This window comes from Schistocerca cancellata, chromosome 10 (assembly GCF_023864275.1).
Source record: "Schistocerca cancellata isolate TAMUIC-IGC-003103 chromosome 10, iqSchCanc2.1, whole genome shotgun sequence".
Taxonomy (NCBI): Eukaryota; Metazoa; Arthropoda; class Insecta; order Orthoptera; family Acrididae; genus Schistocerca; species Schistocerca cancellata.
The window spans coordinates 26,603,714-26,620,274 of record NC_064635.1 but is presented as its reverse complement, the minus strand read 5'-3'; positions in this window follow the sequence as shown (position 1 = coordinate 26,620,274).

Genomic DNA, 16,561 nt, shown 5'->3' with positions numbered 1-16,561 from the left:
ACTCGGATTATGCAGGCAAAAATTTATTAGTGGAGACTCATTCAACATTGTGAAATACGTAGCCATTCTGAACGTAGGAAAAATCCATGGAAATCAGTTTGCAGGCGTGGGCGATATAGCAGTTTCGCTCCACTCATGACAACTTCAAAGTATACCCGCGTTTTCTTCTTTCTAAATGCAAGACAAGAAGCCCTGTTTTAGATCGTCTTGATGGATGGATCTCACCACAAATGTGCAAGAATATTTGCCAATCTCTCAAAAACACCAATACTGCAGTACCTGTCTTCAAGCCAATATGCAACGAAATAACTCCCGCCATTTAAAAAAGTCAAACCGTAACTGAGATGAGGGTTCAGGCAGCCGCTTGGAGCTGCCATCTACGTGCAACTACAACAAGTTAACGGATGATAATGCAAGTATTCTGCTGTACAAACTAGTCACGAACTAAAGTCACAAAATATTACGTAGCGAGTCTTGCTTCCAACCATACTCCATATTACAGAAAGACTACAGAAGAACTGAGGGAGAGGGTATAGTGACCCAGTGACTTATCTGAGAAGATAAGTTAAAGCAAGGAAAACCTACAGTTACACATTTATAGATTTATGAGAAGCACTTGACAGTGTTAACTGGTGGTGGCGGTGGTGGTAATTTCCTATAGGACCAAACTGCTAAGATCATCAATCCCTAGCCTTACACACTACTTAATCTAGCTTAAGGGGCTCCGGAAAGGCTCAAAATCATGAAAAGTTCAATTTTTACTTTTTTGCGTTTTCTGAATCTGCAGACTATTACCTTTTAATAGATATATAATTTATTCAATTCCGAAGACTACAACTATTTTTAAATTTTTTTTTGAAATGTGTTCTACATGGGCGTGACCCACTGTGGCGCTGTGCGATATGTTAATTACCTTGGTGACGGTGATTCTAAAAGTTTCAAACATGTTCAAGGACTGAAGCCCTATGGTGATGATGTTGTAGTGCAGAAATGTGAGTGTATTGGACACGTACAGAAGCGAATGGGAACAAGACTTCGGCGACTGAAAGCTTCGTACAAAAAACAAAAACTCAGTGATGGTAAAGGGTTGGATGGGAAGGGAAGGTTAACTGACAGTGTAATTGACAAAATACAGAACTATTATGGAATGGCTATTAGGCAAAATACACAAAGTGTCGACGAAATGAAGAAGACTGTTTGGGCTCTTGTTTTTCTCATACTTCTTCAACCGATGAAAATCCCCAACATAGCTTGTGTCCCAAAGAAGAAGACAGTTGGTGTAAATATAACAAAGGATTGCTAACTGGTGAAGTGTACACTCATAAGCATAGTCTGCCTCATGCAATAATGGAGGTGATAAAACCTATTTTCAGAGACTTAGCAGCACATGAACTGTTGAAAAAGTGTATTCACGGAAAAACTCAAAACCCCAATGAAAGTGTAAATAGTGTTATATGGTCGAGAATCCCCAAGACTGTATTTGTTGGAATAGAAACACTTCACTTTGGTGTGTATGATGCTGTTGCGACTTTCAATGATGGCAACATTGTCAGGTGCAAGGTATTTAGAAATATGGGAATGAAGATAGGTTCTAACATGGTACGAGCGATGCTTGCTTTAGACAAGGAACACCTTCGGGCTGCAGACAGGGCTGTAAAGAGTCTAGAAATACAAGCAAGAGTAAACAGGAGGGGGAACAAGAGGAAGCTGGAGGAGAAGTTTGCAGAGGATGAAGATAATCCATCCTATGGACCTGGAATGCACTAAAAAGTTAATCCAATCTTTGTCGCTCGATTCCCAAAACTTTTATTTTCTCATACTAATTACACGTTTTCTAAGGATCTTCCAAACATATATGTTTCAAACTTTCAGTAAATGTTACACAGTACCTTCTGCATAATTTAACACAGACTTTTTCCAAAAAACTGTATATTTTTGAATATATAAATAAAAAATTGCAAAAAAATGTTGTGATTTTTCATTACAATTGAAAAAAAATCATCTTTAATAACTGAACTAAAATTTTGTAAAATCCCTGTGTTAAGTTGTAGCCCATATTCCAATAAATAATCTGTAAAAAGTTCAACTTCCTACCTCAAATACTTTGTGAGGAAAGATGTAATTTATAAGCGTTATTTTAACATTGCAAGTATAGGGCGTTCCGGAGCCCCTTAAACTAACTTACGCTAAGGACAACACACACACCCATGCCCGAGGGAGGACTCGAACCGCGCGAACCGTGACAAGGCGACCTAGACCGTGGGCTACCCAATATTAATTGGACTATTGTGTTCTAATTTTAGTTGCTATCAGAGATAAAATAGAGGCTGCGATATTTTTTTTGCTACTTCTATTGAACCCAGACTGCAGCTATATAAGTCGAAGGACATGGCAAGAAGACGTGGTTAGGAGGGATTGTAGCCCGTCTCCGATGATATTCGAACTATACATTGAGCAAGTAGTAGTGGAAACCAAGAAGAAATTTGAAAAGGAAGTTAAAGTCCAGGAAGAAGAATAAAGACGTTGAGGTTTACTGATGCTGTTGCAACTGTGGTCGAGAAGGCAAAAGGACTTGGAAGAGTGGTTTCTCGAAAAGAAGTTGAAACTGCACGTTAAGAAAAGTGGACAATGGTGATGATATGTATTTCAGTTAACTTACGTGATGCTGATACAGTTGTATTAGGAAATAAGACACTAAACGTAGTCGATGAATTTTGCCTTTGGGGCAGCGAAGTAATGTAGAGAGGACAGTCAATGTAGAGAGGATATAAAATGCAGACTAGCAATGGCAAGAAGATAATTTGTGTAAAAGGGGGATTTGTTCTTGTTGTTGTGGTCTTCAGTCCAGAGACTGGTTTGACGCAGTTCTCCATTCTACTCTATTCCGTGCCAGCTTCTTCATCTCCCAGTACCTACTGCAACCTACATCCTTCTGAATCTGCTTAGTGTATTCATCTCTTCGTCTCCCTCTACGATTTTTACCCTCCACGCTGCCCTCCAATACTAAATTGGTGATCCCTTGATGCCTCAGAACATGCCCTACCAACCGATCCCTGCTTCTAGTCAAGTTGTACCACAAATTTCGCATCTCCCCAATTCTATTCGGTACCTCCTCATTAGTTACGTGATCTACCCATCTAATCTTCAGCATTCTTCTGTAGCACCACATTTCGAAAGCTTCTATGCTCATAATGTCTAAGCTATTTATCGTCCTCGTTTCACTTCTATACATGGCTACACTCCATACAAGTACTTTCAGAAACGACTTCCTGACACTTAAATCTATGCTCGATATTAACAAATTTCTCTTCTTCAGAAACGCTTTCCTTGCCATTGCCAGTCTACATTTTATATCCTCTCTACTTCGACCATCATCAGTTATTTTGCTCCCCAAATAGCAAAACTCCTTTACTACTTTAAGTGTCTCATTTCCTAATCTAATTCCCGCAGCATCACCCGACTTAATTCGACTACATTCCATTATCCTCGTTTTGCTTCTGTTGACGTTCATCTTATATCCTCCTTTCAAGACACTGTCCTTTCCTTTCAACTGCTCTTCCAAGTCCTTTGCTGTCTCTGACAGAATTGCAATGCCATCGGCGAACCTCAAAGTTTTTATTTCTTCTCCATGGATTTTAATTGCTACTTCGAATTTTTCTTTCGTTTCCTTTACTGCTTGCTCAGTATACAGATTGAACAACATCGGGGATAGGCTACAACCCTGTCTCACTCCCTTCCCAGCCACTGCTTCCCTTTCACGCCCCTCGACTTTTATAACTGCCATCTGGTTTCTGCACAAATTGTAAATAGCCTTTTGCTCCCTACATTTTTCCCCTGCCACCCTTGTTGTCTAACAAAAATTTAAATGTTAGAAATTTTTTTCTGAATGTATGTGGGCTCTTCGGAAAGTAAGGTTCGATCGTTTTATTTGCAACAGTGATGCACATTCCAGCTACTTCTCTACATAGTCGCCGCTCCGACTTAGACATACCGAACGAGGAGCCGTAGTGGTTACCACACTGGACTCGCATTCGGGAGGACGACGGTTCAAGCCCTCGTCCGGCCATCCCGATATAGGTTTTCCGTGATTTCCCTAAATCGCTTCAGGTGATTGCCGGGATGGTTCCTTCCAAAGGGCAGGGCCAACTTCCTTCCCCATCCTGCCGTAATCCGATGAGGCCGATGACCTCGCTCTTCGGTCCCGCTCCTCCCCCCCCCCCCCTTCCCCCAAGTCAACCAACCAACAAACCGACTCTTAGACATTTGCCGTAGCATAGCGTCAACTTTCCGAAACCCTCGTCACAGAAGGCAGCCGCCCCTGCTTTCTACCAAATTCTCTATGCTGATCTGCAGCTTGTTGTTGTGCCAGAATGTTGTTTTCGTAGCTCACGATTCATCAGAGAAGAGATGAAATTCAGTGGGAGCCAATTACAGGCTGTATGGTGAGTGATCAAACACTTCCCATCGAAAACGCTGCAGGAGCATCTTCATTGCCCCTTCAGGGTGCGGCCGAGAACTGTCATGAAGAAGAAAATGCATGACAGTTGCGTTGTGTGGGCTGCGTGAAATCAGACCCTCACACCTGGCGGGAGACACTATTGTTTTGGCAACTTTACGTGCTCACTGTATAATCACCTGAAATTAACATAAACATTTCTCTAGTATGTCCTGCAATAGTTACGACATGTTTTGGTCCAACTTTTTAATATTTAAAACAAAATTTTATTTTTTTCCTGATACTCTGCATTTTGTTGCGTCAAGAATTTGTGCTGGTAATATGGGCCCCAAGGTAGTTTGAAATAAAAGGAAACAAAAATTTGAAAAATATAATTTTATTTAATTTTTCTGTATAATGAAAGAAAGATTCACTCTGAACATTGTTAATTAGTCTACTGGTGGGATGATTTTCACAGCCTACGCCTAGCCTGTTTACAATAGTCACACACATAGGCATCTTTTTCGCATCCAGCGCATTCGTTTTGAGCCCACATCCCACAGGCTATACACTCGACCCAAAGCTCACCTTTTGTGTCCTTTGAAAAAATCCCTTCACAAAATAGACATACAGCGTCGTCAACATCAGGGACAGAAACACCTTGTGCAAAGCTGGTAGGTCATGCGCCTGACGTCATTTCTGGTAAGGCCGTAGATTTTGGATTCCATAATGAGAAGATATTTAACCAGTTCGTCCTCAAGTCCCTGTGGTAAAACCGGTGGAAAGCCTTTGGAGCGTAGAACGAGGGACAGAGTACACTTTAACCGCTTTTTTCAACCCCATTTTTTTTCTCTTTAATAGCTACAGTAGCATTTGCCATATTTGCTTTGTCCCACGATTGCCGTTTCGATTTTTTTCGTGGTACAAGATGTGTTCGAGGCATCTGAAACATAAAGAGTAGCAATATCTGATTGATTTTACGGGGCCCATAATACCAGCAGCAAAACGGGCCCATATATCCACCCTCGCCATCTTGGGAAAAACGATCTTGCCTACGAATAGTTTGGTTCGCAACCGACGTTAATTAACGTAAAACGGTATCCTAACAGCAAGCCAAATACATACCTTACCTTAGTTCTACTAATAACATGTTAGAAATTTGAGTTTTATTCAAGTAAACACTAACCTTTCGAACTTTTGATGACAGCGAAAAAATTCACAGCACAACTACTCACAGACCATGACAGCTACTACGTCTGCGCACTGTACAGTGAAGCTTGGCAACTAGTTTTAGTAGTTCATGTGCTCTCCGCTAGAATTCGTGGCCTGTACTTCCAAATATGTAGGGCGCCCATAATACCAGCAGGGGCCCATTTTTCCACCTTTGCCTCTACAATTACGAACAACCTAATGTGGTGTCACCGCCAGACACCACACTTGCTAGGTGGTAGCTTTAAATAGGCCACGGTCCATTAGTACATGTCGAACCCGCGTGTCGCCACTGTCAATGATCGCAGACCGAGCGCCACCACACGGCAGGTCTTGAGAGACTTACTAGCACTCGCCCAGTTGTACGGACGACTTTGCTAGCGACTACACTGACGAAGCCTTTCTCTCATTTGCCGAGAGATAGTTAGAACAGCCTTCAGCTAAGTCCATGGCTACGACCTAGCAAGGCGCCATTAACCATTTCTAGAGACAGTCTCACTTGTATCATCAAGAACGCTGTATACAAATGATGGATTAAAGTTAAGTATTCCAGCAGCTACGTACTTTTCTTTATAGCATTCATTACGTATCCTGTTTCAGACCTACCGCCCACCTGCGTGAGTTGACGCGTGCATTTCGGCCTCCTCTCTCAATTAGTGTGCGTTGTGTTGGCTAATCTGCCGACACAACACCTAAATTGGAATGAACACATAGAAAATGTCGTGGGGAAGGCTAAACAAAGAGTGCGTTTTATTGGTAGGACAGACCTACTAAGGAGACTGCCTACACTACGCTTGTCCGTCCTCTTTCAGAATACTGCTGCGCGGTGTGGGATCCTTACCAGCTAGGACTGACGGAGTACATCGATAAAGTTCAAAGAAAGGCAGCACGGTTTGTGTTTTCGCGAAATGTGGGAGAGAGTGTCACAGAAATGATACAGTATCTGGGCTGGATATCATTAACAGAAAGGCGTTTTTCGTTGCGACGGAATCTTCTCACGAAATTCCAATCATAATCTTCCTCCTCCGAATGCGAAAATATTTTGTTGACACCGATCTACATAGGGAGGAACGATCACTACGATAAAATAAGGGAAATCAGAGCTCATACGGAAAGGTATAGGTGTTCATTGTTTCCGCGCGCTATACGAGATTGGAAAAATAGAGAATTGTGAAGATGGTTCGATGAACCCTCTGCCAGGCACTTAAATGTGATTTGCAGAGTATCCGTGTGGATGTAGATCGACGGGCATATTGGAGACACTCGCCAACACATCTGTGCAAGGCTTCATCAGATTTTCGCTGTGATTTAGCGATCCATCGGACCTTACTTTACGAATAGACCTTTTATTTTTCTGGAGTGTAGTTTTATACGGAAATGAAACTTGGACGATAACCACTTCGGACAAGAAAAGAATATAAGCTTTTCAAATACAGCGGGGTACAGAAGAATGTAGACAATCTTTGATACTTAATATCTTTGGAACAGAATGACATATCGTTTCTGCAGTCATGGACTATGCGGCTGATCCCGGCGGAGGTTCGAGTCCTCCCTCGGGCATGGGTGTGTGTGTTTGTCCTTAGGATAATTTAGGTTAAGTAGTGTGCAAGCTTAGGGACTGATGAAAAATGGTTCAAATGGCTCTGAGCACTATGGTCATCAGTCCCCTAGAACTACTTAAACCTAACTAAGCTAAGGACATCACACACATCCATGCCCGAGGCAGGATTCGAACATGCGACCGTAGCGGTCGCGCGGTTGCAGACTGAAGCGCCTAGAACCGCTGGGCCACACCAGCCGGCGGGACTGATGACCTTAGCAGTTAAGTCCCATAAGATCTCACACACACTGGAACATCTGAACTTATCGTTTCAAGAATGAGAATTTCACTCTGCAGCGGAGTGTGCGCTGATATGAAACTTCCTGGCAGATTAAAACTGTGTGCTGGACCGAGACTCGAACTCGGGGCCTTTGCCTTTCGCGGGCAAGTGCTCTACCAACTTCCAAAGGTTTGGAAGGTAGGAGACGGGGTACTGGCAGAAGTAAAGCTGTGAGTACTGGGCGTGAGTCGTGCTTCGGTAGCTCAGTTGGTAGAGCATCTTGCCCGCCAAAGGCAAAGGTCCCGAGTTCGAGTCTCGGTCAGGCACACAGTTTTAATCTGCCAGGAAGTTTCATATCAGCGCACACTCCGCTACAGAGTGAAAATCTCATTCTGGAAACATCCCCCAGGCTGTGGCTAAGCCATGTCTCCGCAATATCCTTTCTTTCAGGAGTGCTAGTTCTGCAAGGTTCGCAGGAGAGTTTCTGTAAAGTTTGGAAGGTAGGAGACGAGGTATTGGTAGAAGTAAAGCTGTGAGTACCGGGCGTGAGTCGTGCTTCGCTAGCTCAGTTGGTAGAGCATCTTGCCCGCGAAAGGCAAAGGTCCCGAGTTCGAGTCTCGGTCGGGCACACAGTTTTAATCTGCCAGGAAGATTCATATCAGCGCACACTCCGCTGCAGAGTGAAAATCTCATTCTGGAAACATCCCCCAGGTTGTGGCTAAGCCATGTCTCCGCAATATCCTTTCTTTCAGGAGTGCTAGTTCTGCAAGGTTCGCAGGAGAGCTTCTGTAAAGTTTGGAAGGTAGGAGACGAGGTACTGGCAGAAGTAAAGCTGTGAGTACCGGGCGTGAGTCGTGCTTCGGTAGCTCAGTTGGTAGAGCATCTTGCCCGCGAAAGGCAAAGGTCCCGAGTTCGAGTCTCGGTCGGGCACACAGTTTTAATCTGCCAGGAAGTTTCATCATGTATGACCAATGCTGTGGCGTATTGTGTACGGTACTGAGCCACCAACACTTGCAGCAATTTATCGTATTTGGGATAAATCTGAAGCCGGCAGCACCGTTCAGGACGAACACAGCGAAAGGTCTGGCCGACCAAAAACATCAACACGTCCAGCTGCCAGCGATGCTGTGGTGCAGCATGTTACTAGGTCATCCCAAAAATCTGTGAGCCAGGTTGCACGTGAAAGTGGGATAAGCCGATCAATCATACGCCGGATTCTGAAGGCTGCAAAGTGGTAAGCGTACGTGTCAAGAACGCTGCACGCTACGAACGAGGACGCCGTGGTTCGAAGGATGAAGTACTGCGTGGTTTGAAGTCATGCTTCGAGAGAACGAACGGTTCGCAGGGATCGTTATGGTTATCTGGTCTGACAAGACGCAGTTCAGATGGAACGGTGCTACAAATCGCGCCACAACTAGCAGTGGGCCCCTGCAAATCCTCACGTTCACGTGGACAAACTTGTTAATCTGCGCGGTTGTCAATGTGAGCTGCGGTTAGTCATCGCGCGATTTGATTGGCCCATTCTCCTTTGAAGGAACCGTAACTGGAGAGGCGTATCTTCATACACTCCTGGAAATGGAAAAAAGAACACATTGACACCGGTGTGTCAGACCCACCATACTTGCTCCGGACACTGCGAGAGGGCTGTACAAGCAATGATCACACGCACGGCACAGCGGACACACCAGGAACCGCGGTGTTGGCCGTCGAATGGCGCTAGCTGCGCAGCATTTGTGCACCGCCGCCGTCAGTGTCAGCCAGTTTGCCGTGGCATACGGAGCTCCATCGCAGTCTTTAACACTGGTAGCATGCCGCGACAGCGTGGACGTGAACCGTATGTGCAGTTGACGGACTTTGAGCGAGGGCGTAGCGTATATTGGGCATGCGGGAGGCCGGGTGGACGTACCGCCGAATTGCTCAACACGTGGGGCGTGAGGTCTCCACAGTACATCGATGTTGTCGCCAGTGGTCGGCGGAAGGTGCACGTGCCCGTCGACCTGGGACCGGACCGCAGCGACGCACGGCTGCACGCCAAGACCGTAGGATTCTACGCAGTGCCGTAGGGGACCGCACCGCCACTTCCCAGCAAATTAGGGACACTGTTGCTCCTGGGGTATCGGCGAGGACCATTCGCAACCGTCTCCATGAAGCTGGGCTACGGTCCCGCACACCGTTAGGCCGTCTTCCGCTCACGCCCCAACATCGTGCAGCCCACCTCCAGTGATGTCGCGACAGGCGTGAATGGAGGGACGAATGGAGACGTGTCGTCTTCAGCGATGAGAGTCGCTTCTGCCTTGGTGCCAATGATGGTCGTATGCGTGTTCGGTGCCGTGCAGGTGAGCGCCACAATCAGGACTGCATACGACCGAGGCACACAGGGCCAACACCCGGCATCATGGGTTGGGGAGCGATCTCCTACACTGGCCGTACACCACTGGTGATCGTCGAGGGGACACTGAATAGTGCACGGTACATCCAAACCGTCATCGAACCCATCGTTCTACCATTCCTAGACCGGCAAGGGAACTTGCTGTTCCAACAGGACAATGCACGTCCGCATGTATCCCGTGCCACCCAACGTGCTCTAGAAGGTGTAAGTCAACTACCCTGGCCAGCAAGATCTCCGGATCTGTCCCCCATTGAGCATGTTTGAGACTGGATGAAGCGTCGTCTCACGCGGTCTGCACGTCCAGCACGAACGCTGGTCCAACTGAGGCGCCAGGTGGAAATGGCATGGCAAGCCGTTCCACAGGACTACATCCAGCATCTCTACGATCGTCTCCATGGGAGAATAGCAGCCTGCATTGCTGCGAAAGGTGGATATACACTGTACTAGTGCCGACATTGTGCATGCTCTGTTGCCTGTGTCTATGTGCCTGTGGTTCTGTCAGTGTGATCATGTGATGTATCTGCCCCCAGGAATGTGTCAATAAAGTTTCCCCTTCCTGGGACAATGAATTCACGGTGTTCTTATTTCAATTTCCAGGAGTGTATATTGTGAATATCGATTTTATCTGGCATCCGAGATTTTACCTACAATAAGACGGCGCTGCGCCTTACTACCACAGAGATGTAGGGTATAAATCTACCTAGAGAATGGATAGATCGAAGAGGAGCTGTTGAGTACCCATCACAGTCTCCAGACCTTTCGCCTCTTGCCTTCTACCTACGGGGAAGGGGGAGTGGGTGCGTCGGAGGGGGGGGGGGGGGGGGGGAAGGGATCATGAAAAATGAAGTTTATCAACAGAAGCCAGCTACACTGAACAAGCGACGACCATCCATCGAGGCGCCCCGTGAGTCTATCACTCTGACCGTAGTTCTACATCTACATCTACATCTACATCCATACTCCGCAAGTCACCTGACGGTGTGTGGCGGAGGGTACGTTGAGTACCTCTATCCGTTCTCCCTTCTATTCCAGTCTCGTATTGTTCGTGGAAAGAAAGATTGTCGGTATGCTTCTGTGTGGGCTCTAATCTCTCTGATTTTATCCTCATGGTCTCTTTGCGAGATATACGTAGGAGGGAGCAATATAAAATGGCTCTGAGCACTATGGGACTCAACTTCTGAGGTCATCAGTCCCCTAGAACTTAGAACTACTTAAGCCTAACTAACCTAAGGACATCACACACATCCATGCACGAGGCAGGATTCGAACCTGCGACCGTAGCGGTCGCGCGGTTCCAGACTGTAGCGCCTGGAACCGCTCGGCCACTCCGGCCGGCCAGGGAGCAACATACTGCTTGACTCCTCGGTGAAGGAGTCAACAAAAGCCCGTACCGAGCTACTGAGCGTCTCTCCTGGAAAATGGCTCTGTGCACTATGGGACTTAACATCTATGGTCATCAGTCCCCTAGAACTTAGAACTACTTAAACCTAACTAACCTAAGGACAGCACACAACACCCAGCCAGCACGAGGCAGAGAAAATCCCTGACCCCGCCGGGAATCGAACCCGGGAACCCGGGCGTGGGAAGCGAGAACGCTACCGCACGACCACGAGATGCGGGCGTGCGTCTCTCCTGCAGAGTCTTCCACTGGTGTTTATCTATCATCTCCGTAACGCTCTCGCGATTACTAAATGATCCTGTAACGAAGCGCGCTGCTCTCCGTTGGATCTTCTCTATCTCTTCAATCAACCCTATCTTGTACGGATCCCACACTGGTGAGCAATATTCGAGCATTGGGCGAACAAGTGTACTGTAACTTCTTCCTTTGTCTTCGGATTGCATTTCCTTAGGATTCTTCCAATGAATCGCAGTCTGGCATCCGCTTTACCGACGATCAACATTATATGATCATTCCATTTTAAATCACTCCTAATGCGTACTCCCAGATAATTTATGGAATTAACTGCTTCCAGTTGCTGACCTCCTATTTTTTAGCTAAATGATAAGGGATCTATCTTTCTATGTATTCGCAGCACATTACACTTGTCTACATTGAGATTCAATTGCCATTCCCTGCACCATGGTCAATTCGCTGCAGATCCTCCTGCATTTCAGTGCAATTGTCATCCACCAGGTCATTTATGCATATTGTGAATAGCAAAAATTCGATCAACGGTTCAGCGGCATCGACGTTATTCGGCTGACAACGAAACAAACATGCCAAATTTAAACAGACGCAAAATCCCCAAGATTGGCGATCTTTTAGAGAAGCTCGAAATTTAGCGCGGACTTCAATCTGAGATGCCTATAAGTTTCCACAACGAAGCGTTGTCTCGAAACCTGGCAGAAAATCCAAAGACATTCTGGTCGTATGTAAAGTATGCTTGCGGCAAGAAACAATCAATCCCTTCTCTGCGCGATAACAATGGAGATACTGTCAAAGACAGTGCTGCCAAAGCAGAGTTACTAAACACAGCCTTCCCAAATGCCTTCAAAAAAGATGACGAAGTAAATATTCCAGAATCCGAATCGAGAACAACTGCCAACATGAGTAAGTAGAAGTAAATGTCCTCGGAGTGGTGAAGCAAATTAAATCACTTAATAAAGACAAGTCTTCTGGTCCAGACTGTATACCAATTAGGTTCCTTCCGGAGAATGCTGATGCATTAGCTCCATACTTAACAATCATATACAACCGTTCGCTCGACGAAAGATCCGTAGCCAAAGACTGGAAAGTTGCACAGGTCACACCAATATTCAAGAAAGGTAGTAGGAGCAATCCACCAAATTACAGGCCCATATCGTTAACGTCGCTATGTAGCAGGATTTTAGAACATACATTGTGTTCGAACATTATGAATTACCTCGAAGAAAACTGTCTATTGGCACACAGTCAACAAGGGTTTAGAAAACATCGTTCCTGTGAAACACAAATAGCTCTTTATTCACATGAAGTGTTGAGTGCTATTGACAAGGGATTTCAGGTCGATTCCGTATTTCTGGATTTCCGGAAGGCTTTTGACACTGTACCACACAAGCGGCTCGTAGTGAAATTGCGTGTTTATGGAATATCGTCTCAGTTATGTGACTGCATATGTGATTTCCTGCCAGAGAGGTCACAGTTCGTAGTAACTGACGGAAAGTCATCGAGTAAAAGAGAAGTATTTTCTGGCGTTCCCCAAGGTAGTGTTATAGGCCCTTTGCTGTTCCTTATCTGTATAAACGGTTTGGGAGACAATCTGAGCAGCCGTCTTCGGTTTTTTTGCAGATGACGCTGTCGTTTATCGACTAATGAAGTCATCAGAAGATCAAAACAAACTACGAAACGATTTAGAAGAAATATCTGAATGGTGCGAAAGGTGGCAGTTGACTCTAAATAACGAAAAGTGTGAGGTCATCCACATGAGTGCTAAAAGGAACTCGTTAAACTTCGTTTACACGATAAATCAGTCTAATCTAAAAGCCTTAAATTCAACTAAATATCTACGTATTACAATTAAGAACAACTTAAATTGGAAGGAACAAACAGAAATTGTTGAGAGGAAGGCTAACCAAAGACTGCGTTTTATTGGCAGGACACTTACAAAACGTAACAAACAGTCCTACTAAGGAGACCGCCTACACTACGCTTGTCCGTCCTCTTTTAGAATACTGCTGCGCGGTGTGGGATCCTTACCAGATACGATTGACGGAGTACTTCGAAAAAGTTGAAAGAAAGGCAGCACGTTTTGTATTATCTCGAAATATGGGAGAGAGTGTCACTGAAATGATACAGGATTTGGGCTAGAAATCGTTAAAAGAAAGACATTTTCCGTTGCGTCGGAATCTTCTCACGACATTCCAGTCACCAACTTTCTCCTCCGAGTGCGAAAATATTTTGTTGAGGCCAGCCTACATAGGGAGAAACGATCACCACGATAAAATAGGGGAGATCAGAGCTCGTACGGAAAGATATAGGTGTTCATTCTTTCCGCGCGCTATACGAGATTGGAATAATAGAGAATTGTGAAGGTGATTCGATGAACCCTCTGCCAGGCACTGAACTATGATTTGCAGAGTATCCATGTAGATGTAGATGTAGATGTAGACAATGGGGGTCACTTTGAACAGATAAAATAATCTTCCCCCAGTGCAAGAACTGTAACGGTGCGTCATTTTGTTCCTTTAATATCGGCTATCAAAGAGTGTCCACATTTTTCTGGACCCCTCTGTATGGTGTCACAGAAGAGTGCTGAAGATTAGTTGGGTGGATAGAGCAATTATTGAAGAGGTAGTGAACTAAATTTGGGGAAAAGTAAATTTATGGCGCAACCTGTCTAAAAGAAGGGCGATGTTGATGGGACACTTCCTGAGACAACACGGAATCAATATCTATTTGATGGAGGGAACCAACAGCGGAAGACAATAAGAAGGTTCAAATGGATATAGGCTGTAGCAATTCTGCAGAGCTATGGAGGCCTGCACAGCATAGAGTATTGTGGAAAGCTGCGTCAGACCAGTCTTCCAACCGAGACGGCAACGAGAACAACAGCCGAAAAATAGTCAACAAAATTTTTCTGGGTTTGTGACCTCATTGTCGATATGTAAAATTACCGGCGTTTCGGTCACTGTTGCAAGTGACCTTCTTCAGGGTGTTTTTGTTTACTGCAAACAAAAATACCCTAAAGAATGTCACTTGCAACAGTGACCGAGACATCGGTAGTTTTACATACTGACAATGTGTTCACAAACCGAGAAAAATTTATTGGGCGCGAAAACCTACGTTTATATTTAGCCGAGAAATAGTTGAACGCAACAGCTTCCTCTGACCCATCATGACAACGGGAAATTCATAGTTGAGATAAGAGTTAGGCAAGGAAATTGTGTGTGACCAAAACTATTTCCAGAATTTCTAGAGGACGTTTTCAGATCCGTAATTTCAGTATACGAGAAAGGAGAGGGTGTTCAGTGCAACATGTCTACATCGTATTCGCATTGCTCATCATATTGTACTGTTTGCCTATAGAGCAGCCAAATTTCGACAACTTTACACAGATGGGTCTAAACAAAAAGACGGAGCAGGAAGTGCCTCTTTAGTCGCCAAGTCTAAACAAGGGGGCAAATTCGAGCTCTCTGAAGTAGCGTCCATACTCACCGCAGAACTTACAACTATTTTAGAGCGACTCAAATATGCGAAGGGAGTTCAAGAAGAAACAGCCATCATTTATGAGCTGTACGCTTAGCATTTATGCTGCTGAAACGTTATGATCTCATTAATATCCAAAAATTATCTTACGTCTCACACTAAAGAAGCAGTTCAGTAGCTTTGCCACCTAAATAAGGCTACCCTTATGGTCTGGAAGAAAGTTCACAATAGAGTAAGGTGAAATGAAAAAGCACACACTTTGGGCAAGCAAACTGTGTGCACTGGTCTAGTGAAATATCCTTCATACCACAAAGGCTCGACGGGACAAAAGCCAGAACAAATCTTACGAAATTAAAGGGAGGCATTAAGTAACTGGTAATTGTTCCACTTCAGGGCCTTGCTACCGAAATTACAAATACGGCAGCAACTTTATACACTCTGAGACAAAAAAGAATAAAAAAATAAAATAAGAAGCATCAAGAAGGAATTATCCAAATGGGACAGAAAACGGTAGATGTGACGGACGTGTACAGGTAAACAACACAAGTATTCAGAAAAATTTGCCGATTTCTTTAAGGGGCTCCGGAAAGGCTCAAAATCATGAAAAGTTCAATTTTTACTTTTTTGCATTTTCTGAATCTGCAGACTATTACCTTTTAATAGATATATAATTTATTCATTTCCGAAGACTACAACTATTTTTAAATTTTTTTTGAAATGTGTTCTACATGGGCGTGACCCACTGTGGCGCTGTTAAACTGCTGTCAAATGGTGTTATTATTAACGTCCGTGTTCATCAGGTATAAGCATAGTCTGCCTCATGCAATAATGGAGGTGATAAAACCTATTTTCAGAGACTTAGCAGCACCTGAACTGTTGAAAAAGTGTATTCACGGAAAAACTCAAAACCCCAATGAAAGTGTAAATAGTGTTACATGGTCGAGAATCCCCAAGACTGTGTTTGTTGGAATAGAAACACTTCACTTTGGTGTGTATGATGCTGTTGCGACTTTCAATGATGGCAACATTGTAAGGTGCAAGGTATTATAAATATGGGAATGAAGATAGGTTCTAACACGGTACGAGCGATGCTTGCTTTAGACAAGGAACGCCTTCGGGCTGCAGACAGGGCTGTAAAGGGTCTAGAAATACAAGCAAGAGTAAACAGGAGGAGGAACAAGAGGAAGCTGGAGGAGGAGTTTGCAGAGGATGAAGATAATCCATCCTATGGACCTGGAATGCACTAAAAAGTTAATCCAATCTTTGTCGCTCGATTCCCAAAACTTTTATTTTCTCATACTAATTACATGTTTTCTAAGGATCTTCCAAACATATTTGTTTCAAACTTTCAGTAAATGTTACACAGTACATTCTGCATAATTTAACACAGCCTTTTTCCAAAAAACTGTATATTTTTGAATATATAAATAAAAAATTGCAGAAAAAAATGTTGTGAATTTTCATTACAATTGAAAAAAAATCATCTTTAATAACTGATCTAAAATTTTGTAAAATCCCTGTATTAAGTTGTAGCCCGTATTCCAATAAATAATCTGTAAAAAGTTCAACTTCCTACCTCAAAT